At 40.6% G+C, this 22,551-nt stretch overlaps 1 protein-coding gene across 1 annotated transcript in view; it reads left to right on the top strand.

Annotated features, from left to right (window-relative positions):
* The first annotated feature begins 1,923 nt into the window (after positions 1 to 1,923).
* The window catches only part of HYDIN (HYDIN axonemal central pair apparatus protein), a 358,050-nt gene continuing 337,422 nt past the window's right edge, over positions 1,924 to 22,551 (top strand). Inside the window, exon 1 of the mRNA XM_041773068.1 lies at positions 1,924 to 2,072. The gene's annotated coding sequence lies outside the window, so the exon portion shown is untranslated. The remainder of the gene's footprint in view (positions 2,073 to 22,551) is intronic.

The following is a 22,551-nucleotide window of genomic DNA, read 5'->3' as shown; positions in this document are numbered from 1 at the left end:
GTTCAGATATCCAGCCCTTCATTTCTTTTTTTTTTTTAATTTTTTATTTATTTATTATAGGCACACAGTGAGAGAGAGAGAGAGAGAGAGAGGCAGAGACACAGGCAGAGGGAGAAGCAGGCTCCATGCACCGGGAGCCTGACGTGGGATCCGATCCCGGGTCTCCAGGATCGTGCCCTGGGCCAAAGGCAGGCGCCAAACCGCTGCGCCACCCAGGGATCCCCAGCCCTTCATTTCTTAAGCAGCTGAGCTATGAGGTGTATTGAATTTATTAATTTGGGATTGATATTTTCTTCCTTGTTTTAAGAATGGGCTGTGAGGGATCCCTGGGTGGCGCAGCGGTTTAGCGCCTGCCTTTGGCCCAGGGCGTGATCCTGGAGACTCGCGATCGAATCCCACGTCGGGCTCCCGGTGCATGGAGCCTGCTTCTCCCTCTGCCTATGTCTCTGCCTCTCTCTCTCTCTCTCTCTCTCTCTCTCTGTGACTATCATAAATAAATAAAAAATTTAAAAAAAAAGAATGGGCTGTGAGGGTCTCAGAAAGAGGAAGATAGAGCTTGTGGATTTGCAGTATGCATGTGTGTATTCATTGCTCCTGTTTGTCAAATAATTTAAGGAATTAGATTATAAAATATGATCTCAGATCATTTTTTTACTGATGCTGCTTATAATTTCGACTGAATCATTTTTTATATTTAAGGCACCATTATAGGAAATAGAAAAAGGAGCCTAAGTTGATCTAAAAATAACTTCCTCCTATGTCCCTCCAGCGCTCCATCCCCCCCCAACGGCTCTAAATCACAGCTGTAAATTACAGTTGCATTTTGTCATGTCTTCCAAGGGTACGCTTAGTGACATAGAATGAGCTTCAGATTATTACTAGTACATTCATCCATTCAGCTTAGTAATTAGGAAAACATACTACCGCAGATATACCTGGGCTGCTTCTGTCTCCTCTCTGAAGAAGGCTTGATTCTCCCTGTTAGGAGTTCAGGTGGGCCACGTGGGAGATACCCCGGAGGAAAATTTCTTCCTCCTTCAGTAATTAGCAAATATCTGTTGACTACCTTAGGTCTTGGGGATATAAAGGCCATACGAGGACAGAGGCAAAGAGCACTCTGTCACTTTCTTATTGCTGTCATTAACAAGTGACCATAAATTTCGTGACTTAAAACAAGAGACTTACTATCTTCCTGTTCTGAAGTTCAGAAGACTAAAATCAAGTCTAAAATTGGCGGTTTGAGTTTCTTCTTGAGGCTCTGGGGAGAATCTTTTTCCTTAACTTTTCCAGCTTCTAGAGGTTGCCTGCATTACTTGGCTCATGGCCCCTTCCTTAAATCACTTCAGCTACTATTTATTTCTGTTGTCACATCTGCTGCTCCTCAATACGATCTCCTACTTCCCTCTTATTAGGATTCTTATGATTACATTGAGCCCATCTGGGTAATCCAAGACAATCGCCCCACTTCAAAACCCTTAATTCCATCACATTTGTAAAGTCTCATTTTCCATATACAGAAATATCCACAAATTCCAGGAATTAGGATGTGGACATCTTTGAAGGGGCCATTATTTAGCACAGAATTTGGCATTGGCCAGCTCTGCCACTCAACATGACCATTAAGTAAGTTTCTTAACCTTTCTGAATCTCAATCTTTTTATCTGGGCAGTGGAATAAACAATACTGATCTCAGAGGGTCGTGTTAAGGATGAAATGCCTGAAAACAGCACCATGTCTGACACATATTAGTAGTTTAGTGAAAGAGAAGTTAATGAATTATTATTCTTACAATTCACTGATGCAAGGGCATAGTCTCACCTTTTTTTTTTTTTTTAAAGATTTACTTATTTATTTATGATAGAGAGAGAGAGAGAGAGAGAGAGAGAGAGAGAGGCAGAGACACAGGAGGAAGGAGAAGCAGGCTCCATGCCAGGAGCCCGACGTGGGACTCGATCCCGGGACCTCATGATCGCGCCCTGGGCCAAAGGCAGGCGCCAAACCGCTAAGCCACCCAGGGATCCCATAGTCTCACCTTTTTGAGGACTTCTGAGTCTAGTGGAAAAGATAAACAGGTAAATAATTATAACAGTGTGACGCAATGTTTTCCTTAAGCTACGTTTGTCTTAGGCTCCAAGAATCAATCCTTTGGGCATGACTTCAATCAGTCTTTTATAGACGGTCACCTAACCCTGAGTTTTGAGGTGAAGGAAAGCAAAATATAGAAGGTTGTCTGAAGCCGTTACTGACATGAAATGTCAGGTCCTGGAAGGTTGTGTGTTTTTTTGTTTTAGTCTTTTGGATGAGGTCATGTTTTTTTCTAAGAAAAAGTTAGTTCTTAGTATTACAATATTATGTTAACTCTCTTGGCCTTAGGGTTTATGCCTTTTAACAAGTTAGAACCTTGAGGGGCTTAAGACTGTGTCATATAGTAAAAGGAAAGACAATTGTGCAGGTCTGTAAGAAAAAGTTGAAAGTCCTTCTGTTCATTTCTCTTCTGCCCTCCTCCTCTTGTTACTGACCTTCACTCCCCCATCCCCCAGGCAAAAGAGTGCTGATCTGGTTGGAAACAATCCAGGGTTCTAGTTGGCCAAGTTGGCTAGAGACTCTAGAATCCCTGTGTATGAAAATATGGGCGCTCCGGGTGGGTACCACTCATGTGTCTCTCTCATCTATGCTGCTTGAATGGTGAGGACCAACGTCCACTCTTTTCCTTCTGTGTATGTCCTTTCTCTGTGGATCAGCTGGGCTGAACATACCTGCTCTCCCTGTCTGTTTTGTTTCTTAATTCTGTTCTCTTACTTGACCTTTCAGCAGCATGGGATGCAAACTCTTTATTTGGCTTCTGGAACACTGCTTTCTTCTGTTTTCTTCCTACTCATGTCTACTCCATCTCAGTTATCCCTGCTGGTCTTCCTCATTATCCTGACTTCATAATCTAATTTGCCAATCTCAGTCCCAACACTTCTTCTCTTTTCTACCATGGATATCCCACCCATTGTGGATTTAAATATTGTCAATATGTTGATACTTGCATATATTATAGTAGTTTTCCATTACTACTATAATAAATGACCACAAATTTAGTGGCTTCAAACAACACTGATTTATTGTCTTATAGTTCCTTAGGTTAGAAGTTTTGACAGTCTTACTGGGCTAAAATAACCTGTCATCAGGGCCACATTGCTTTCTGGAGGCTGTAGTGGACGATCCATTTCTTCGCCTTTTGCAGCTTCTAGAGGCTTTCTACGTGCCTTAGTTTGTGGTTTTTTTCCCGTGTCTTCAAAGTCATCAATGTCTTATCTTTTGAACCCTCTTCTTTTGTCAGCTCTCCTTTTCACCATAGCCAAGAGAAGTTCTCTGCTTTTAAGGACCTATCTGATTCGACTGGGCTCAGTCATATAATCCAGGATAATCACTCCATCTCAAAGTGCATACCTTTAGTCACATCTGTGAAGTCTTTTCTTTTTTCTCCATGGGAGGTAATATATTCACAAGTTCTGAGCATTAGGTCATGGACATTTTTGGGAGACATTGTTCTGCCTACCACAATGCCCATATATATGTCTCTGGCCTAGACCATTCTCCCAAACTCCAGAACCAAGTATTCAACTACCTAGTTGACTTCTCCATTTGGCTGTTCATTAGACACCTAGTTTGTCCAAAACTGAGCTCCTGAGCAACTTCCTGCAAACCTGCTTCTTTTGTAGTCTTTGTCTTATCAGTTGATGGAATTACCCCTTTAGTTGCTGAGGTCAAAAGCTAAGGATGATTTTTGACTTTGCTTTCTTTCTCTCTCATACCTTATCTATGGTCCTTCAGGAAAATCCTGGTGGCTCTACTTTTAAAGCTATCCATAATGTGGCCACTTTCCCCCTCCCTTCCTGCTATCACCTTTGTCATAGCCACTAGCTTCTTCCCGGTAGGTCATTACAGTAGCTTTCTCACTGGTCTCTCTGTGTCTGTACTTACTCCCCCTTGTTCTGTACTTAACACAGCAGCCAGAGCCATCCTGTTATTAAAATGCAAGTTGAATAAAATCATTCCTCTTTCCAAAAAAAAATCACCAATGGTGTCCCACATAATTTAGAATAAAAAGCCCAAGTCCTTTGAATGGCCTGCAGTGGTGCTCTGTCCCCTCTGCCCTTCACATTACTCCTTTGACCTCTTCTCCTCTTTTCACTTTGCCAGTTCCACTCCAGCCACAGCAGCTTCCTTACTATTTTCACAAATACTCAAAGCATATTTGTACCTCAGGATTTTCACACAAGCTGTTTCCTCTGTCTGAAATCTCTTGCTTCAGAAAAGCATGTGGCTTGTTCTCTCGCCTCCAGGTGTTTTCTCAGATGCCATCTTCTCAGTGGGGTCCACCCTGAAACCATTTATGTAACATGGTATCTCGATCAAGGTTTCCCGCTTTGTGTGTGTGTGTGTGTGTGTGTGTGTGTGTTCTGTAGTGCACTTATTTACCTTGTTGTAGTCTGTTTCCTCCCCCTTGGAAGTAGACTCCGCCAAGGCAGGAGTATATCCCTGTAGTGTTCACTGTTGTACTGTCATTGCCAAGAATGGCATTTAGCCCATGATAAGTACTCAGTAAAATTGGTTGCATGGATGCATGAGTTCCCTCTGGCATTGGTGAGTGGTTTTTGGGTTAGCCTTCCTCACATCAGAAAAAAAGATAGAATTTGAATGTTAGGAGACTAGAGTGAATAATATAACATTGGGAGCTCTAACTTTAGGATAAGATGCTTACCACTTGTAAATGTTTTTATTAGAGAAATAAACAATTTTAAATAAAACATGTTAACTTCTAGATCTCATAGTGCCCAGGATGAGAAAAGGTATCGTAAATTTAATCATCTCTCCTCCAACAACACTCAATTTGTTCACTGTCATTAAAAGTTTCTTATGGTTTGCCTCCCCCTCTCTTTTTTTTCCTTCCTTCCCCTACGTTCACCTGTTTTGTGAACATGTTCATGTGTTCCCATATATGAGTGAGATCATATGGTATTTGTCTTCTCTGACTTATTTCACTTAGCGTAATACTCTTTAGTTCCATTCATGTCATTGCAAATGACCAAGATTTCATTCTTTTTTATGGCTGAATGATATTCCATTTGTGTGTGTGTGTGTGTGTGTGTGTGTGTGTGTGTGTAGAGAGAGAGAGAGAGAGAGAGAGAGAGTAAAAAGTGAATATATATATATATATCCATTCAGCAGTTGATGGACACGAAGGTGGTTCAGTATTCACAAATCAATCAATGTGACATACCACATTAGTAAAAGAAAGGATAAGGACCATATGATCTGGTCAATAGTTGCAGAAAAAGTATTTTTTAAAATTGGGTAATTTTTTTATTTTGAAGTAATCTCAAATTTACCAGAATTTCAAGGATAGCTACCTTTCTCCCAAGCCATTGAGAGGAAGTTACCAACCTGATGCCCCATCAACCCTGGATACTAATACCTGAAATATTTTGCATTTCCTATGAATAAGGACACTGTCTTAGATAACCATGACACAGTCATCAAATTTAAGAAATTAACATTGATGTCCAGTTTTACTAATAACATCCTTTGTAGCAGGAGTCCTTCCTTTTGTACCTTTGTGTCAAGTGGTATCTGATTTTGATTTGTCCCATTACTGATGATGTTCATTTCGATTAGTTGATTAAGGTGGAGTCTATCAGACTTCGTCACTGTGAAGTTACTCTTTTCCCTTTGTAATTAAAAAGTATTTTATGAGGAGGCACTTTGGAAATATTTAAATATCCTGTTCTTTGTCAAACATTTATTTTATTCACTTATTTATGTCAGCAAATTAATGGATTTTTGTTTTATTTAATGGGTTATAGTCTGTTACAGTAATTATTTTGATACTCAGATTAGAAATGAAGGAGCCCCACTGATCTGTCCCATCATTCTTTGAGTACTTCTTTTGTTCCTGGCACAAGACTTCTCAAGTGCATCTTGTACTTTCCTTACTCTAACTCTTGGGTCAGCCATTTCTCCCTGGTTCCTTTTAGTGGAGAACAGTTCTTAAGAGACCAAGATCAGATTTTGGGTGTCACTGCCCCCAGCCGCTCTCACCCTCCTAGTGGGTGAAGCTAGGGGATATGTGTGTGTGTATGTATGTGTATGTCATGCAATGCATGGATTTTGTTTGTATTTGGATTCAGATGAACTAATTGTAGAAAGACATTTTAAGATAATTGAGGAAACTTTATAGAAACTGGGAGTTAGATGATATAAGGGACTTGTTAATTTTGTTATATGGGATAAAGACCTTGTGATTATGTTAAAAAAAAAAAAAAGATCTTTAGGGGTGCCCAAGTGGCACAGTTAGTTAAATCTGACTCTTGGTTTTGGCTCAGATCATGATCTCAGGTTTCGTGAAATCAAGCCCTATGTTGGGCTCTGTGCTCAGCAGGGCGTCTGCTTGGGATGCTTGCTCTCTCGCTCTCTCTCTCCTTCTGCCCCTCCCCCATGCTCTTTATCTCTCAAATAAATAATCTTTTTTAAAAAAGATTTTTATCTGAGAGAGGCAACTGACATACTTAAATGTGAACTCTCTCTTCAAAGTGGTTAAATGAGATAATATAGGTAGAAAGGACTATGTAAATAATTTATTGTTCCATATATATGTATATACTCATGTATATATACACTGTGCATATACATATATGTACAGAGACACATATATACAATAACTTGGTGTATAAAGTGTCTGGAATCTCAGCCCCCCCATATCCAAAGTCTAGAGCTCATGTAATCCAAAAGCTTCCTGTTAAACTAATGTTGTATCACAAGCCCTGTTTGTTTTATAAGACCTAGAAAGGTTTTGACTGTGTCTAGAAGAAGACTTGTTTCCTGACTCCTAGTTTGGTGCATTGTATACATCTTATTCCAAAGATAGAACTGATCATTTGAGACATCATAAGGTACTCATGGCTTTGGTTCAGCATTTGTGACATTAAACAGTTATTTAGGTCCAAATGCAAAACCTGTCTTTCGTCATCTTGTCTGTGAACTGTCACAGGTATGACAGGAAGGATTGACACCAGACATAAGTGCTTCTATCCTTCACTGGGTAGGGGAGCTGACCTCTAACCCCCACAGCCGGTCCCTGCTGGAAATGGTCCTAGTTCCTGTATGCTCTTTGACATCCTCAGCAGCTGTAACAGCAAGCAATTTAGTGTAAAATCATCCATCCATGAATCTCTTTATTATTGGACATTTCAGACACTTGTGTCTGACTATAAATGAGATGGGAAGTAGCATGACTCTTGATCGTCACAGGCATTTCCCATCGAGGTTGTCCTGCCTACTCAACAGCGACCATGGGAGGCTCTAGAGCCCAGAGAAGAGGAGTGACAGCGTTAGGAACACAGTCTATAGGTTATACACAACTTCCTCACTATTGGCAGCAACGCTACCCTTTATCTCTCACTCCAGGAAACATATCAAAATGAATGAGAGGGCTAACCTCCAGTCCTCTTTAACCAGGAAATTAAGTAAATTACTCAAAAATGTAAGTACTTGGAACATTGCTAACAAATAGCATAAGGATATGGTTCTGAGCTACTGCTCTAAAGGAATAATTTTAGTAAAAAAAAATTAGAAATGTAAAACAATGTCTACACACTTAAGCAGAATTGTCCAGAGGCCTGCCTCTTGCCAAAGCTGAAAAATCCCTTGGAAATCTTCAGCTTCACACTTAATTACCACCTCCTTTGGCTGTTTCTCTTTTACTGCTTTTTTCTCCTTTTCCTGTGATTTTCCTTCTCGCTGCCAAACACACTTTCTCTTCCAGACATCATCTGTTTTCAGAATACATTTGCATTTCCTCTTCCCTTCCCAAAGTGGCCCTATGTTAGGCCTGTATTTCCCTCTCAGTGGACTGCTTCTATGTCACCACATGGACTGGTGGGAAGGAAAGTCGTGGCTTGTAGAATTGAAATATAACCAGGAACCCAAAAGGGACATTTTTGTATGTTCCATGTCCTGGTGTACCAACCCTCTTAAGGACCTTGGGGTGCAGGTATTAGTTTAGGGTATGTCTTTAAAATATCTTTTGTTTGTTATAAAACTTCAAAGAATTTCAAAGTGTGAAAAGGAGACAGTGAAAGCCATTCTCTCCAACACCAGTCACATTCCTCAAAGGGACATGAGCTCCTCAGGCATACACAGTGACCACTATCAACAGTTCTAGCCTTTATGCTCTGAGTGTATTGAAATGGGAACTATGAATATATGAGATTTAAAACAAATTTGATCGTGCTCTATATATTATTTTACATAAATGTCATGGGCATCTTTTCATATCAATACACATAAAATTTGTCATTACATATCACAACTGGCATTCCAAAAAGTAAGAATGTGCCATAATTTATTTACTCGGCCCATCACTAATCTATATTTTTTTCAAATTTCTCATTATTACCAGTGTCTAACATGTTTATCTTTGTGCTCATGCAGCGGTGTTTGTAGGATAGTTGGAATTGCTTCATCAGAGAGTAGGTACATTTTAAACATTGGTAGATACCGTCCTAAACTTTATATGTAAGCACCAATAGAAACATTTTCTCCCCTCAATTCTCAGATAATGATTTGTAAAGGATAAAGTATGTTACCAAGTAATATATATTGTAAACAGTACTCTACTTATTTAACAGTCACAGACATGCTAGAAGGAGGTGATGATCTCCAATTTACAGATGAAGAAATGAGAGTTCATTGAGATTAAGTGATTTGCCTTAAGTAATACCCTTGGAATTGGCTGAGCTGAAGCTAAGTACCTCTTATCTCCAAGCCTGAAATGCCTACACTTTGTCCTCTACCCCTTTGGCTTCTTGCAGAGGAGCTCTGAAACTTCCAGTGATGGACTGACTGAGCATAGGTCAGGGAGAGGGAGTGTGGTGGGATTACAGGCCAGCCAGCTTCATGCTGGTGTGTAATACCTGTGCACATACAGACATTTACTCCCTTAGGAATCTCATCTGGTCACAGCTTTAAATACTATCTGTGGTCAGTGACTCCCAAACTTCTATTTCAGTGTAGCATGCTCTCCTTAACGTACCCTTTACCCAGCTCTGGTTCTTGCTTCTTCAGCCTGGTGCAACTGCAGCCCATATCAACTCAGCTGTAACTTCTGCACCATTTCAGTTTTTCAGGCCCAGGTCCTTGATTCCTCTTTCACACCCTCATTCACAGAGACTGTGGCCAAAGGTCTTAGTGAGACTCCTGACCAGGTTTGGAATTAAAATCCAGGCATGTCTTGTTCTAAAACACACCTAGATTATACTGCTCTATTCTAATCCTATTAGCCTGAAAGGTAATTCTGATCCGACTCTTGGAATTTTCACTCTAATTTAGGAGACCCATGGACTGAGTGAATGTTTGGAGATGAGATCATATTCTTTTTTTTTTTTTTAAAGATTTTATTTATTCATGAGAGACACACAGAGAGAGGCAGAGACACAGGCAGAGGAAGAAGCAGGCTCCATGCAGGGAGCCCAATGTGAGACTTGATCCTGGGACTCCAGGACCATGCCCTGGGCAGGCGCTAAACCGCTGAGCCACCCAGGGATCCCCAAGATCACATTTTTTTTTTCTATTTCTTCAGGTCTTCTTTTTTATTTTTATTTTTTTTTATAAATTAATTTTTTTATTGGTGTTCAATTTGCCAACATATAGAATAACACCCAGTGCTCATCCCATCAAGTGCCCCCCTCATGCCCGTCATCCAGTCACCCCCAACCCCCTCCCACCTCCCTTTCCACCACCCCTTGCTTGTTTCCCAGAGTTAGGAGTCTCTCCTGTTCAGTCTCCCTTTCTGATATTTCCCACTCATTTTTTCTCCTTTCCCCTTTATTCCCTTTCACTATTTTTTATATTCCCCAAATGAATGAGACCATATAATGTTTGTCCTTCTCTGATTGCCTTATTTCATTCAGCCTAATACCCTCCAGTTCCATCCACGTTGAAGCAAATGGTGGGTATTTGTCATTTTAATGGCTGAGTAATATTCCATTGTATACATAGACCACAGCTTCTTTATCCATTCATTTTTCGATGGACACCGAGGGTACTTCCACGGTTTGGCTATTGTGGACATTGCTGCTATAAACATCAGGGTGCAGGTGTCCCGGCATTTCACTGCATCTGTATCTTTGGGGTAAATCCCCAGCAGTGCAATTGCTGGGTCGTAGGGCAGGTCTATTTTTAACTCTTTGAGGAACCTCCACACAGTTTTCCAGAGTGGCTGCACCAGTTCACATTCCCACCAGCAGTGCAAGAGGGTTCTCCTTTCTTCACATCCTCTCCAACATTTGTTGTTTCCTGCCTTGTTAATTTTCCCCATTCTCACTGGTGTGAGGTGGTATCTCATTGTGGTTTTGATTTGTATTTCCCTGATGGCAAGTGATGCAGAGCATTTTCTCATGTGCTTGTTGGCCATGTCCATGTCTTCCTCTGTGAGATTTCTCTTCATGTCTTTTGCCCATTTCATGATTGGATTGTTTGTTTCTTTGCTGTTGAGTTTAATAAGTTCTTTATAGAACTTGGATACTAGCCCTTTATCTGATATGTCATTTGCAAATATCTTCTCCCATTCTGTAGGTTGTCTTTTAGTTTTGTTGACTGTTTCTTTTGCTGTGCAGAAGCTTCTTATCTTGATGAAGTCCCAATAGTTCATTTTTGCTTTTGTTTCTCTTGCCTTCATGGATCTATCTTGCAAGAAGTTACTGTGGCTAAGTTCAAAAAGGGTGTTTCCTGTGTTCTCCTCTAGGATTTTGATGGAATCTTGTCTCACATTTAGATCTTTCATCCATTTTGGGTTTGTCTTTGTGTATGGTGCAAGAGAGTGGTCTAGTTTCATTCTTCTGCATGTGGATGTACAATTTTCCCAGCACCATTTATTGAAGAAACTGTCTTTTTCCAGTGGATAGTCTTCCCTCCTTTGTCGAATATTAGTTGACCATAAAGTTGAGGGTCCACTTCTGGGTTCTCTATTCTGTTCCATTGATCTATGTGTCTGTTTTTGTGCCGGTACCACACTGTCTTGATGACTACAGCTTTGTAGTACAACCTGAAATCCGGCATTGTGATGCCCCCAGCTCTTGTTTTCTTTTTTAATATTCCCTGGCTATTCAGGGTCTTTTCTGATTCCACACAAATCTTAAAATAAGTTGTTCCAACTCTCTGAAGAAAGTCCATGATACTTGATAGGGATTGCATTAAACATGTAAACTGACCTGGTTAACATTGACATTTTCACAATATTAATTCTTCCAATCCATGAGCATGGAATATTTTTCCATCTCTTTGTGTCTTCCTCAATTTCTTTCAGAAGCGTTCCGTAGTTTTTAGGTTATAGATCCTTTACCTCTTTGGTTAGGTTTATTCCTAGGTATCTTATGCTTTTGGGTGCAATTGTAAATGGGATTGACTCCTTAATTCCTCTTTCTTTAGTCTCATTGTTAGTATATAGAAATGCCACTGACTTCTGGGCATTGATTTTGTATCCTGCCACACTGCCAAATTGCTGTATGAGTTCTAGCAATCTTGGGATGGAGTCTTTTGGGTTTTCTATGTAGAGTATCATGTCATTGGCAAAGAGGGAGAGTTTGACTTCTTCTTTGCCCATTTGAATGCCTTTTTGTTGTCTGATTGCTGAGGCTAAGACTTCTAGTACTATGTTGAATAGCAGTGGTGAAAGTGGACATCTCTGTATTGTTCCTGACCAAGATCACATTCTTAATACATTTATTTCTACTGGTTTTTAAGACTACAAAAATAGAAAGTTAGAGTTAAATGTATTGAAAACATAATTTAATTTTAACTGAGGAGCTCAGGGGCCCAGACTTTGCAAGTACACACGTCCTCCCTCAATCAGTTCTTCCATATTGTGTGCATGTCAGTGGGGAAGGGGGAAATGGAGGTGAGTGGAGTCCCAGAAGCGAGCCTCTTGCTTTTCTGCTTTTTCTCTCCCTCGAAAAAGTACAGGATCAGAATGAATATTTTCGAGTGGAAAGGCAGCTGATTTCGGCTTAAACATGAGCTGGGGAGAAGCTGTGGATCTTCCTCAATGCACAAAGGAAAGCAAGCTCTTAAGTAAACCATCGTGAAGAACTTAAATTATTGATTAGGGGGGGGATTTAACTTGTCAGGAAGCATTTTTATGAATTTTAGCACATCCTCTTGATATTTGTGTGTCTATGTCTATGTTTGCGTATTGGAAGTTGTTACACTCAGAAACCAAGGGTTGAGTAGTGTATATACTCTTCTAATTATAATTCAGTTGTCAGCTGGGACCTCCCTGGTCTTAGGAAGTTTAGGGAAACTTGATTCAAATACTCCCTTTTACAGCCTGGCTAGAGTTAGCCTGGACCAGAGGGCATCCTTGGAATGCTAGGAATGCTAACGCCAAACCACTGCACACTGGTTGCCCCAAGCTCGGCTGAGTCAGGAGCCCTCCAGCACTTCATGGATTTCCAAGAAAGATTCACCTTGCACTATGCATTTAATGAAGTATGCAGCTCTCCCAAAGACTTACGGGGTCACATAGACCCCCGGACAGCTGTCAACCATGTCTTTGGCTGCTTAGTGTCCCTCTTTCTCTTCCCTGCAACCTTGATTGCAGCCAGCAACTTTGATTTCTTTGTCTCATCCAGACTCTTTCTGCCTCTCAAGGTCAATGGTGGCAGGGATCCTACATTTTATCCCATGAGGATATACCACGAAATTTCTTTTTTTTCTTTAAAGATTTTATTTATTTATTCATGAGACAGAGAGAGAGAGAGAGAGAGAGAGAAGGCACAGACACAGGCAGAGGGAGAAGCAGGCTCCGTGCAGGGAGCCTGACGTGGGACTCGATCCCGGGTCTCCAGGATCAGGCCCTGGACCCAAGGCGGCACTAAACTGCTGAGCCACCTGGGCTGCCCTACCACAAAATTTCTTAACAAAGGTGGGTCTCATCCAAGAGAAAATCTTAAGCCAGCTATGTAGAGAATAAAATTGTGCCTATTACATTACATAATAAATATCTTATACAAACATGGTTGAAAATTTCTGACCTGATTTGGGAAGAATTAAGCCATCTTCTTTCTGTCTCTTTGCCCAGATCTTATAAGATAAAAGTCCACCCCCAATTACACATTTTTTGCTCTTTTCTTCTGGAGTTTATCAGGAAGGGCTAAACTAAGAAAAGAGCTTAACTCTTTTCTTGTTTTAGGGACATCATGGAATTTTACTCAGAAGTATGTGGCTTGATGCATTAGCGAACCCCTCAGGATACTGGCTTTGCAAGGGGAATTGTGTCTGCATCTTAAAAATCAAGTGATGCATTTTTCCTAATGGGAAGCATTAAAGATTCAAGTCTGATTTGTACCAGACACCATAATAATGAGAAAGTTGTCAAAGCCATTTATCAAGAAAGAGCTAGAGGGAGATCAGGTCAGATGGATGAGACGCTGGGTGACCTGGAGCCTCTGAGTAGGGATCCTGTTTCTCTTGGAATGGGCACATCTGAGCAAGGTTGGGAAACTGTTTGGGGTGGAGGCCAGAAGTCTCACCTGGCTTTCATTTCTTCTTACTCAACATGTCTGGACTCAGAGTCCACTTGAAAAGTTGTGCTTTGGTCACTGGAGAATAATAATAATGATAATGACTAACATTTATTGCATGCTTACTATACAGCAGACACAGTGTTTAATGTATACATGAAAAGATGCTCAGCTTTATTGAGTCACCAGAAAAATACAAACTGAAACTATAGGGTGATAATGCTACACACCATTAGAATTGAATGGCCAGGGACATCTGGGTGGCTCAACAGTTGAGCATCTGCCTTCAGCTCAGGGCATGTGATCCTGGAGTCTGGGATAGAGTTCTACATCGGGCTCCTTGTGGGGAGTCTGCTTCTCTCTCTGCCTATGTCTCTGCCTCTCTCTCTCTCTCTCTCTCTCTCTCTCTCTCTCTCTCTGTGTGTGTGTGTGTGTGTGTGTGTGATGCATGAATAAATAAATAAAATCTTAAAAAAAATAGAATGGCCAAAATGAAGACATCACAAAATACCAAGTGTTGGTGAGAATGTACAGCCACTAAATCTCATATACTACTACTAATAGGAATTTAAATTGGAGCAACCACTTTGGAAAATTGGTTGGTGTCTGCTAAAGCTGATACCCTCTGACCAAGAGATTCTACTTAACCCAGAAATTGTATACATATTTTACATATATTTATGTATACATATTTTACGTATATTTATGTATTAGAAATTTCAAAGTGGTACTATTTGTAAAAGCCCCCAAATGGAAACAACTGAAACCTCCATCAAGAGTAGAATGGATAAATAAATCATAGAATATTCACTAAACATTCTACTGTACAGCAATCGGGATGAATAAACTCCAACTACATGCAACACTGGATGAATCTCACTTACCTAGCAGTAGCTTGATGAGGTAGCTCTGATTCTTCCTCTCATTTTACAGATGAGGAAAGTGAGTGCTGAGAGGGTACATTACTGCTGGAGCCCACAAAACTTGGCAGTGAAGTAGTTGGGATTCAAACCCTGGCATCTGAGTTCTATCCTTTAAACAATATGTACCACTGCTCCACGCCTCTGGCCATACAAACAGCAGGCATTTAGTGTGTGTGCTGCTTTGGTGTTAACACACCCAAAGGCACAGAGTGGAGCTGGTACAGGCTGGTCCTGCAAAAGGCGTCTGTCTACCAGCTAAGTCTGATTACCACGTGCCAGGCTTCATACAAGTGCTTCACCTAGAATACAATGTTTGATCTTCACAACAGTCCTTTGCAGTGGGTACTGTTGCACCCATTTCCACAAAAGCGGAAACAGATATGGAGAGGTAAAGTAATTGTCATCTATCCAAGTGACGAGTAGTATCACTAGTATGTGATGCGGCCAGAATTCAAAGCCAAGTCTGTGCACAACAGAGTCTTTACCCTTTATTATCTCACCACATGCCTCTCCTCCATACCAACCAGGGCAGCAAAGCCAGAGGAAGTCCAGCAGGAACTACTGCTCCTGGTCATAGAACTTGAGTTCTTTGAACTTTATCAGTTGACAAAAGCAATGAGAATTTGAGACCAGCCCCCTGAGGGTTCATGAGGTCAACTGGCTTCTGAGCAAAATATCTACCATAGATTGTCTTTGCCCACTTCCAAGGGAAGAAGAAGCTTGCATCTCCGCAGGAGGAAGATCACAGTTAAGTTGTCATTTTCATCATGTCATATCAAGAGTGTAAGCAAACTTTTCAAAATGTCAGCATATAATAACTCTTCCCTCTTCTCAAATTTGTGTTCCTATCTGTATTTCGTATCTCAGTTAATGGCATCACCACACACATAGTCATGAAGGCTACAAATTGCATCTGCTCCTTCTTCTCCATCTTCCATCCAATTAGCCATACTTATCAATTACTAAGATACTAGTGTCCTGTCGCTTTGTATTTTTCCCTGTCTCTTATTCACTCTGCCTCTGGTTAACTCTGTGTTATTTTTTCCATAAACTGTTACCATAGCACCCTACCTAGTCTCTCTGATTCCATTTCCTTACTCTCCATGTCATTCCTCCTCATACTATTGGTTAACTGTTGGTCTAATATTAACTCTGCCTTCAGAAATCTCAGAATGGTTCCCCATCACATACAGAATAATGTTTATATTATTGGTGTGGAATTCAAGGATCTTCTAGTGCTAGCTCTGAATAACCTTGTTTGCCATCGTAAATATTCGTTGCCTTACTCTTACAGTTAATGTTTTTTTTGGAATTTATTTATCTCAAAAATAAATGTTTTCTCAAATCTCCCCCCATTAGAGTAAAGGAAACGGTGTGTTGTATGTATGTGTATGGTGTGTGTACCTCACTGGCCATATGTTCCTCTCCACACCATGACTTTCTCTGGACAAAAGAGCTACCCATGACTTCAAGTCTGATATGACTAGGACAGGTCCACTTGCTGTATAGTTTGTATCAAATTAGAAAAGATGAGAGGGAAAAAGAAGGTAAGGAGGAAATACAATTTCTCAGAAGTGTATGTATGCTCAACAAAACCTCTACTTGCTTTCCTTCCTCTGGAATTAGAACTATAACCTCTATTCTCTTACACTCTCTGTGGGTCAGAAGTCCTGGCACAACTTAGCTGCTCCTCTGGCTCTGGATTTCCCACAGGGCCACAGTTTCTAAAATTTACTGGCTAAACCTTAACTACTTCAAACTTCTATAGCTCTGAGAGCTTTTGTCACACTCCGGGAATGGTGTTTAAATGAACATTAAATTCCTTCATTGTGCTTGAATGTATAATATGGTTGTCTGAAATTTTAATAAGCAAAAGAAATTGGCTTTCAAATTCTATCTGCCAATTATTCATGCAAGTCCACGATCTTCATTATTAGAGTTTAGAAGTGCACGAAGAATTGGTCAAAGTCTCCTAGGTGCTTGCTGAGGAATGCATAAGCAGTCTAGACTAGAGACCATTTTTTATGCCCAGCCCTAGTTGAAGAGAAAGGCTAACAGAGGGAGGGAAACAAGAGCAGAGAGAGTGGGAACTACGGGCCCAGGAGTGCTCACAGGCAAGATTTTGGATAAGTCATTGAATTAATTAATCAGGAAGATTAATGCTGTCTTGGCATACTTATAAATATTGAGCTCTTAGCAGCTCAGCGAATCTGTGTTATGGGAAAAGGCAGAGACTGTGCAGAAATAGTCACACTGATTCAGAAACTATTTTCATTTTCAGAGCTTCTAAATGATGAAATTATTTTCTGAGAGTGGAATAAGAGCTGTTACTCTGGGATGGGAAACATCCACGGATCCTCTAATAAAAGGACTGTGACCAAACCATTGATGTTTTCACAGCCTCTGGGAATCCCATTTATCCATGGTGTAGAATGCTTCCATCTTACATGACTTCAGATAATTCTGTGTTGCCCATGGCAGAAGGAAAGGCCATTTTTTAAGGGGTTAGGTAGTAAGGTGCAGACACTGACAGACCAAGACAGTTGGTCAGAAATAGGAAGAACACATGGGCAGAACAAATCACGTAATTCCACTATATCCGTGTGACTTAGAAACACACACACTCACCATCCACCCATGTGTATGTCAGCTGTGTTCCTCCACTAGGCTCCTAATTTTCCCTTGTTAATACTAAGAATTCTTTAAAATACTCACCTTTGGTGTATTATCCATGTTGTGACTACCTTTATTAGTGCAGATAGGCAATACTTGATTTAATAAATGGTCTGTGATGTTGCTGCTACCTGATTTTATTTTTTTTAATAAATTAATTTTTATTGGTGTTCAATTTACCAACATACAGAAAAACACCCAGTGCTCATCCCATCAAGCGTCCCCCTCAGTGCACGTCACCCATTCCCCCCCACCCCCCGCCCTCCTCCCCTTCCACCACCCCTAGTTCATTTCCCAGAGTTATGCTACCTGATTTTAATTTTTATTTCTCTTCCCCCCAACACCTCCATTCCTATAAGGGGGATTATTTTTCTTAAATCCTAACATAATTTTAGATTTTACCTTGCATTTCACTGCTTAAGCAGCATGAAGTAAAAGTCATTGCCCTCAGATTTCAAAGTCATAACTGTCTTTATAGGGTCAGCAACTAGGACCAAATCATATTAGGGTCATCCTGGCTGTGGTTAATCCTTCTGATATGTCCATCTGCTTTTCTAATGAGGCCAGGGGCCTGAGGACGTTCCAGAGCCTCAGGGTTGTCTAATGGGAAGAGGAGGGCAAATGAGGTGCATTTAAATTTGTTTTCTTATTTACTTTTAACATTCAGCCTGGTCAGCTTACGAAAGACCGCTAGCTTAGTGCCTGCCTCCTTCTGGCCTCTTCCCTGGCGTGATGATAGAGGCTCTATATTTTATATTTAGTCTGGCTGGAGAATAAACAACTGAAAAATCTCCTCTCTTTATCCCTGGTATCTGACACCGCTGATACAGTCTTGAATTCTAGGTATCTGAGAAATACATGTTTAAATGAATGAATATGTGAGTTCTTATATGCCTCTCCATTTCTGTAACAGGATATTATGATCTTCAGAGCAAATTTTTATATGGACTCAAACATTTCTTTCTATTTTTCAGGGGCTAGGGGTGGGCAGGCACAGAGAGAATCTCAGGTGGAGCCCGACCCGGGGCTGGGTCCCACAACCCTGGGGTCATGACCTGAGCTGAAATCAAAAGTTGGACAGTTAACTAACTGAGCCACCTAGGCACTCCCAAACATTTCTTTCTTCTCTTCTGGATCATCTAGACATTTTGCACATCCTTCCTCATTTTGCCAGAAAGAGAATCTGACCTTTGTCTCACCTTCCCTCTTAAGTCCAGGTAGCAGCTCCCCTGCCCATTTTCTCCTCTTTATAGTTCTTGGCTTTGTCATTCTCCCATCTTTCATTCCCAAGCACCTAAGATTACATTTTATCTTCAAAATTGCTTTCTTCACCATGGCTAAGCCCTGATGAGCCATTTATAGGAATGTGGTATGCAGCCCCACATCTGGAAGCTTCACCCCTCTTTTCCCTCTGCTCCCTGGGGTTCTGTTTGTTTCCAGTGGCATCCCCAGGGCCTGGCATGGAGGCAGCTCTCATGAATAGCTGTTGGATATATTAAATAAGGTTTTGGTGACCCCCCTCCCTGCCAGTGGCTGGCATGATCTGCTTTAGAGCAAGGACTCAGAACACTATATGAAGAATCCATCAAAGCACATGAATAAGTGAGTCAAAATTTTACTGGTCCTTCAATGGCTACTTCAAGTTCAACTTCATTTGAAGCTTTCTTGAAGAATCCAGCCAACCAGTCTTTCTCTTCTTAACCACTCTTGTATTAGTGAATCTTTTAATAGATTATTACAGTGATGTTTATTTTGTGATGTATTATTATTGCACATTAATTTTTGTGTGTCTCTGTGTCCCATCTCCCCTTGATTGCAAAGCTTCATTGGGAGCTAATTTTTATGGGATTTGAAGTTTATACAATTTTGGAAGCCCTTTAGTATAAACAAACTAGAAACAAAACTGAATTTTTTTAAAAGGATGAGTTGTAACAAACTTAAAATTTAAAAAAACCCTGATAAGTACCACACACATCACAAAATAAAAAATAAGATTTTATTCATTAGCCCCCTGCTGAATTTTTGTGATTTTCTTCTGTACTCGTCTGCCTAATCTTTTTTTTTTTTTTTTAAGATTTTATTTGTTTCTTCATGAGAGACACATAGAGAGAAAGGCAGAGACATAGGCAGAGGGAGGAGCAGGCTCCCAGCGAAGGTCTCCATCCCAGGACCCTGGATCACACCCTGAGCCGAAGGCAGACGCACAACCACTGAGCCACCCAGGTGCCCCTTGTCTGCCCAATCTTTGACTGCCTTTTCATATAATAGTGGTTTTGTAGTATCATTTTCTAGAGAAAATAGACAGTTCAGTCTTTTCTCTAGGATGGTTGATAATAACTGGTGGTTTTTTTAAAAAATTTTTATTTATTTATTATAGTCACACACAAAGAGAGAGAGAGAGAGAGACAGAGACACAGGCAGAGGGAGAAGCAGGCTCCATGCACCGGGAGCCCGACGTGGGACTCGATCTCGGGTCTCCAGGATCGTGCCCTGGGCCAAAGGCAGGCGCCAAACTGCTGCGCCACCCAGGGATCCCATAACTGGTGTTTTTAATTATTGCTTAGTTTCCTATATATTTTTGTGTGCTATCTCACACATATACATATTTACTCTTTGTAGTTCTGCGATACCTGTGGGCTCTACAAACACAGGAACTCTATTTTGTTAGAGCTTATTCAAAACAGGAAGAAAGCATAGTGCTTCTGTAATCATATACAGTGCATTATCAAGTACTTTCCTAGCAAGAGAAAATTTGGATTTTGCCTGTGTATTGATAAGAATGAAAACCTCTGCTTAAAATGATACATACCTAATGATTGGCAGATTTTTTCACAGATGAGCTCTCAGCCCAACCCTTTGAAACTATATGTCTTCTTGACCACATGTGTTTGATTCCATATGATTTTTCATATCAGTCCCTGATCCTGGGGGTTCACATCTACTACTTTTTAAATTATGACTCATGGCTGCCAGACACAACAAGTGTCTGGTGTCTCCTCATGACAGGCATTTCTCCCTGGGTCTTCTCTTGACAGTTAATCAACAGTCCTGTTGGCATGTCTTGGATTTACATTTTTAGGAAGTCTAAAACAATGAAGTCTGTTTTAAATTCCCTTTCAAACCAGACATAGTCTATATTGACTAATCCTCAGGACATGAAGCAAGATATATTTCCTCCCTACAAACAAGACAGTGGGTAATTAAACATGATGCTGACAGTTTTTATTCCTAGGCCCTGTAAGAACATTATAATTCATCTTTTAATTGTTAAGCCAAGTGTGATGTCCTAGCAGTAGTCCAGTTCCCCAAATGGAATAAATAGAAATTGCTCATAGCAAAGGGGCAGACACAGAAGATGGAGTGTCTACAGAACTAGATGAGGAAACAGGGTCACATCATCTTGGATAAGACCTTAGACTCAGGCCAGGCCGACCTAAGTCTTGCCACTTTACTGTCTGTGTAATTTGGGCAAGTCACTCGTGGTTTCGGAACCTCAGCATCTCATTTGTGAAATCAAAAGACTAACCTACTGTGGGCTTGTGAGGATTCATGTTTGCAGAGCACTTTTACAGAAGCATAGGATAAGAACTTCAGAATGTTAGGTTTCATTTCTTTTAACATTTCTTTCTCTTCTAGGTCTATCTAGCTATCTAACATCTTTGGTTATTTAAGCCTTTTCCTAGAATCCAGCCTCTCCAACTGGTTTTCAAAATCAACTTTTTTTTTTTTTTATAACAGGGTTCAGGACTAAGTCATTTTCTGCAGCATTTTGCAAATAATAATCTCTCTCATTCATTTAACAATCTACTATTTATAAAGTGTTTTTCTTTGCTACTCAGGCTTCAGAATGATCCTCTCTCTAATGGTGGTGTCAACGAGCTCACCATGCTCTGCCCTTCCCCTGCCCCTGCCAGGCTGGTGCCCAACCAGCCTGCCACACTAGTAGCTCCTCCCTTGTAGATGTCTGGCTGCCCCTGCTGGTCATCCAGATCTCACCTCTGGGGTCACCTTTTCACAGGGGTCCCTAGCTCACCTCCTTAGCTATTCTCCCTCATAGTGTCCTAGTTTACTATTTCATAGCACTTTTCACATCTGATACTTTACTTGTTTATTTTTTATCCAAATTCTTATGGTATAACATGGACCTTGTGAAAACAGAAATGTTTTCCTCTGTTTCCTTAGGGCATGCATTCTCAATAGGTATGATATCATCCCCAAGGGACAAAAACTGGTTCTTGAGGAGGCAAAAAAATCACTTAAAAAAAAAGATTTTATTTATTCATGAGAGACACAGAGAGGCAGAGACATAGAGAGAGAAGCAGACTCTCTGTGGGAAGCCTGATGCAGGACTCAATCCCAGGACCCCGGGATCATGACCTAAGCCAAAGGCAGATGTTCAGTCACTGAGCCACCCAGATGCCCCCAAATCTCACTTTTCAATGTGTAGAACACAGGTGTATATATAGTATATAGACTGATATACAGTGTATACATGTTATGAAAATTTGGGATAGAACAAAAGTGTCTAGGGAACCCTGGGTGGCACAGCGGTTTAGCGCCTGCCTTTGGCCCAGGGCGCGATCCTGGAGACCCAGGATCGAATCCCACGTCAGGCTCCCGGTGCATGGAGCCTGCTTCTCCCTCTGCCTGTGTCTCTGCCTCTCTCTCTCTCTCTTTCTGTGACTATCATAAATAAAAATTAAAAAAAAAAAGAACAAAAGTGTCTAAAAAGTTTCCTTAGGGAAACCATAGTGAATAAAAAAAGGTTGAGAACACTGCTTTATAGGATAGAACACAGCATAGCTCATAAATAATATTTTTTGAATGTCTGAATTGTGCCATTTGATAGTAGCTGCAGAAACTGAGATTCGGAGAGGTGAAGTAGCTAGCCTCAGGACCAAAAGGTGATGGATAGTAGAACTGAGTCCCCGACCTACGTTTCCTGGCTCTTGTGCTTTTTATTCTAAGCCAACTAATAAATACCCAACATATGCTTTTTGAACATATTAGACATTTTTACAAGAGGAAGCAAAACAAACTTATATTTTCTAAGTGATACAATCAATGATCTCAGACATTACATTTAGAAAAGTCCCGCTAGTCTTCTTTTATGAGTTATATGATGCGTTCTACATGACTCGTCTTTGAAATGGGACTCAATGCCATCTCCTGCTCTTGGTAAAATAAGAAAAGGTGGAAAATATTTGTAGTGTGTTACCAATTGTTTCACAGCATCTGTGGGCCAAAAGAAATAGCCGACAATTCCATTTATTAAGTAATCAGGTCCAGATAACTTAATAAGCCCATATGTCCTAACAGTGTAGTGCTTGTTGATCACTGCACACTTTCTCAAGCCTTGGAATCATCATCACACACCACCATTCTCATTT

The sequence above is a fragment of the Vulpes lagopus genome, chromosome 10 (genome assembly GCF_018345385.1).
Source record: "Vulpes lagopus strain Blue_001 chromosome 10, ASM1834538v1, whole genome shotgun sequence".
NCBI lineage: Eukaryota > Metazoa > Chordata > Mammalia > Carnivora > Canidae > Vulpes > Vulpes lagopus.
This window is presented reverse-complemented; position numbering and strand designations above follow the sequence as displayed.